The sequence below is a fragment of the Pteropus medius genome, unplaced genomic scaffold (genome assembly GCF_902729225.1).
Source record: "Pteropus medius unplaced genomic scaffold, Ma_sr-lr_union100, whole genome shotgun sequence".
In the NCBI taxonomy this organism is placed as follows: Eukaryota; Metazoa; Chordata; class Mammalia; order Chiroptera; family Pteropodidae; genus Pteropus; species Pteropus medius.
Window position 1 is genome coordinate 212,235 of NW_024351732.1, and position 5,567 is coordinate 217,801.

Genomic DNA, 5,567 nt, shown 5'->3' on the forward strand with positions numbered 1-5,567 from the left:
AGAACCAAAAAGATCATCAGATTTGCTTGGAATCACAAAAGGCCCTAAATAGCCAAAGCAATTCTGAGAAAAAAGAACATGGCCAGAGGTATCAAACTGACTTCAAATTATACTACAAAGTGACAATAATCATAACAGGAGGTTATTGGCAGAAAAAGAGATACACAGAACAATGGAATAGAACTGAGATCCCAATATAAACTCATATATATATATATATGAAAATAATTTTTGACAAAAAAGCCAAAAATATACAATAGAGAAATGAAAGCATCTTCGATAAACGGTGCTGGGAAAATTGGAAAACCACCTGCAAAAGAATGAAACCAGCCTGCTATCAATCGCCATATACTAAAATTAATTCAAAATGGACCAATGACCTAAATATAAGATATGAAACAATAAATTGCATAGAAGAAAACATAGGTACTGAACTCATAGACCTTGGATTTAGAGAAGATTTTATGATTTTGACCTTAAAAGCAAGGAAAGTAAAAGCAAAAATAAATGACTGGGACTATATCAAACTAAAAAGCTTCTGCACAGCAATAGAAACCATCAATGAAAACCAAGAAGTAACCAACTGAATGGGAGAAGTTATTTATAAACAACGCCCCCAATAAGGGACTAATATCCAAAATATATAAAGAACTCATATAACTCAACAACAACAAAAAATAAACAGTTCAATTAAAAAATGGCCAGAGGACCTAAGCAGACACTTTTCCCAAGAAGACATATAAATGGACAACAAACATGAAAAGATTCAAAACTTTACTCGCTATTAGGGAAATACAAGTCAAAACCACAATGGGATACCATCTCACACCTGTTAGAATGGCTATCATCAACAGGACAAGTAGTAACAAGTGTTGGAGAGGTTGTGGAGAAAAAAGACTCCTTATATCCTGTTGTTGGGAATGTAAACTGGTATGGAGGTTCCTCAAAAAATTCAGAATAGAATTACCATATGACCCAACAATCCCTCTTCTGGGTATCTACCCCCCAAAATTTAAAACAATTATCTTTAAAGATATATGCACCCCAATGTTTGTAACAGCATTATTCACAGAGGCCGAGACATGGAAACAAACGAAGTGTCCTTCTATAGATGATTAGAAAAATATGATCTGGTACATATATATAATGGAATGTTACTTAGCAGTTAAGAAAAGAAATATTGCCATTTGGGACAACACGGATGGATCTTGAGAATATCATGTTAAGTGAAATGTCAGACAAAAGGGATTGAGAACTATATGATTTCACTCATACATGGGATATAAAACCGAAAGCAACAAACAAGACAGGCAAACAAAAACTCATAGACACAGACAATGGTTTAGTGGTTACCAGAGAGAAAAAGGGGAGGAGGTAGGTAGGTGAATAAGGGTAAAAGGGGTCAAATACATGGTGATGGAAGGACCTTTGATTTTGGATGGTGAATATAAAATGCAATATACAGATGATGTACCATACACTTGAATCATACACTTGAAACCTATGTATTTTTATTAACTAATGTCACCACAATAAATTTAATAAAAGTAAATAAATAAGAATTTAAAAAAAAATTTTGGATATACAGACTCTAGATACCGTAGATATATCATTAATTAGAAGTAGATTAGGTCTTAGACAATCTGGATAGATTATCTTATTTGGTGGTAATATGCTAATACAGTGGTAGGTTTGATTTTTTAATTCCTATTTAGGATTCGTACATCTGTATAAGTAACCATGAATCCTTTGTATTGGTCTTCAATGTTAATTTATGTACTCTGTATTAGTTTGCTAAGGTTGCTATAAGAAAATATCACAGACTGGTTGTTTTGAACAACAGAAATTAATTTCTTCATAGTTCTGCAGGCCAAAAGTCAAAGATCGAGGTGCCAGCAGGGTTTGTTTTCTTTTGAGGCCTCTCTCCTTGGCTTACAGACAGTTGCCTTCACTCTATGTCTTCACATGATTTTTCTCTGGTGCATGTGTATCCCAGATGTCTCTTTGCATGTCCAAATTTCTTTTTCTTATAAGGACTCCAGTCAGATTGATTAGGAGCCACCCTAATGGACTCATTTTAATTTAATCATCAGTTTAATACAGCCCTATCTCCAAAAAGTTATATTCTGAGATATCGGGGGTCAGGGTTTCAACATATGAATTAGGGGGTGGGATACACAATTCAGACATAACATACACTTTATCCCATTTAAATATCATGGTTTTGTTGACCTGTTATATAAGTTGGTAAGCTTCTTATTTTGCTTCCAGGCCCTGGAAGAATTTATATAACATATAAATCACCTATTAATTGAAAAATTGGCATAATGTATTCCTTTTTTAAATTAAATTTATTGGGGTGACATTGATTAATACAATTATATAGGTTTCAAGTGTATAATCCAATAATACATCATCTGTATATTGCATTGTGCATTCACCACACAAAATCAAATAAATACCTTTCCATCACCATATATTTGACCCTTTTTCCCTCTGGTTAACTACTAGACTGTTGTCTGTGTCTATGAGTTTTTGTTTGCCTGTCTTGTTTGCTTTCAGTTTGACATCCCACATATGAGTGAAATCATATGGTTCTCAAATTTTTCTGCCTGACTTAGTTCACTAAGCATAAGTATCTCAGGCATATTGTGCTCTTAATAACACCTGGTCTTTGGGGAATTTTGAAGAGGGTAGATCTTCGAATACTTAAAAAATTTTTTTGTGGTTATATTTTATTCCAGATTTTTAATGTGTAAAATATGTTTTACATAGAGCACGAATCATTTATTCAAGGCCAAAAAAGGTAATAAAGGTAATATTCAGAACTGGGATTCGAATTTTAGGGCCATCATAATGTGAAGAATACACTTTTCCTAAAAAGCCATTTTATTTCACATTTTACTCTCTTCCCCACAGGTCTTTTCTTCCTTCATCTCTGTAATAGTTGCATGGACAGTTGTGCTAAAGAATTTTCGTGCAAAGGCTGCTCTATCAAGTCCTATATACTTATTGTATTTACTTCTTCCATTCTCTTCTATTCATGCCAGGCTTACCCAATACTTTTGTGAGGGGTTTTTTGTTTGTTTTGTTTTCAGCCATTTTTATACTTTAATGGTTGTCTGTTTGATCTATTAGCATAAACCAGCCTATCCTTTATATTACTGCCCCTGGGTCTCGTCATTCTAGTTCACATCCTTATTTTAAGATGACCTTAAATTATACCAATGCCTGAATTGCAACTGAATTGTGAACAACAATCTTGTTTTCACTCTTTCTCATCCTTTCGTTTCACTGATTTCTGGTGTTAAATATTATTGATTAGAAACAACTTGTCCAAGTTTCTTTCCTTTAAGCAATTTGAGATTTTCTCTGGATGCTCAAGAGTCTTCTTTTATTTTACAGACCAATAAATTTGGTCAAAACTGAGACATATTTTAGTTTTCCAGATCAATTTTCCCTTAAATATGACTGTCCTGATCTCAGCTCATGGTTTTATCTTATATCACCCTGCTTGACCTCTACTTTCTTCATGGCAGTTTCCTCTTTGAAGTTTATTCTTCAAGATAAGCTCCTCCTCTTTCTGGAATTAATATAGGAAAGAGGCATGAGAACCATACAAATATTAAAACCAAGTTCTATTCGGAGCCTGGTACTTGCATCTAGACACGAGATCAACATAATCAGACCACAGGGAACCTACAGGAAGATTCCTGCTGAGATTACTAACAACTATTTCCCCATGCTTTTAATGCTGCATACCCATACCCTGAAAGGAAAACAGGTATACACCCAATTCCCCAAACATTCAGGGTCTCATTCTCTGACTTTGAGAGGAGACCACATTTCTTTCTGTGGAGTGGTATGACTTCTCTAATAAAGTTTCCTTTGATCTCTAACTCTGGTTCACGCTTAAATTTTTTCCTGCGCAGAGTCAAGAATCCTCTCTTGACTCTGGGTGTAGGGCTTGAGTACCCACTTGGGGGTCTTTGGCTGTCCTGCAGAATGATCTTTTTCCTATTTGTAGAGTCTTCTCTAATAGGCTTCACCAGCTCCTAAGCACTCCTTTTCACCTCTGCTAAGCAGGCCTAATCCTCTGACCTGCTTCTATCTAACCTCAGCTCTAATAGGAAGCACTCTTGTTTTTTGGAGTTCATGGAGTTTTCTTTTCTTTCATTTCATTGAAACTGGAGTCTGCTGTTTTGATCCCCATTTGTGATTTAGAATTGTTTCCAAGAGGAGAGATAAGATTTATATCTAAGCTGTCGTACAGGTCATACTAATAATTTTTTTTTTTTCCCTCATTTGGGGGAAAAAAAACATGGAAGACTGGAGAGGAATAAAGTATAACTAAATGCTGGAGAGGGAGAGTGCGATTGTATGAAAACAGGATCCCTAAGGCATCGGAGAGTGTGGAGTCCATAGCCATATGCATGGAACAGAGGCACGATTTTATATAAAAAAAAGTTTGAAACTTATGTGTCAGACAATTGGTTTGCTTTCTGCTTCTCCAACCAATGAAATTGCTGGTACAAGAACATGTGCCCCTAGTATCACCGTTTTAACATAGAAAGGAGGCAAGAGAATTAAAAATGTTAATCAAGCCACATTCAGAGGCTGCAGTGTGCTGATCAGCAGCCAGGCCAGAAGACACCTTCAGAACAAAGGAAGATTTCTGCTAGGTTACTAACACACATTCCTCACACCTGTGAAGGAGAAACAAGAGCCAAGAGTCATTCCCTATGGCTAAAATCATGGAGAATCTATTAATTAAAGGCTAGGAACTGCCAGCAGGCCTTTCACTCTACATATTCTTACCTTCTCATGCTACATACACTTCCTCTTCCTCATTGTTTGTCCATATCAAAGAAAATGGGTTGACAAAGTCTTTTAAACAATAACTCACAGGAACGAAAGAATGATCCATAAACTGAATTTCCTGAACACTCAGCCCCATACTCATTGCTTTCCAAATCTCTCTTGGTCCCTCTCACTCTCTGAGAGGAGATCGCATTCTGTGGAGTGTTACCCCCTTTCTAATAAACTTTCCTTCTGACTCTAATTTTGGTGGGTGGGGTGTGTGTGTGTGTGTGTGTGTGTGTGTGTGTGTGTGTGTGTGTGTGTGTGTGTGTGTTGAATTCTCTCTGTGCAGGGCTTCGCCGCCCCCTCCCCTCACCCCCAACCCCTCAGCCCGCCCCCACCAGCTCCATTTTGGGCTTTGGGACGACTCTCCTTCAGTTTCCCTGGTGCAGTTGTGCCCTGAGACTCCCAGGTTTTCACTTCTTGAGCAGTGCTGATCCCCCGCCAACACTCAACCGCTGACGAAAGCCAAAATGGCGAGTTAATCCGAAGTATTAGCAGAGTGGGCTATAATTCCTAGAAGAGTCTCAGGCACAGATCCCCTCATCCCTGTGGGAAAGCGCAATGTCGAAGTCAGCTAAACCAATCTTCCACTTGGGCTGGCGCCTCACCCTTTCCGGCTCTTGACTACATTTCCCAGAAGTTCTTGCGGCTCTAATCAACTTCCCAGGCGACTCTGGCTATCTTTTTTTATTTCTCAGGTAACG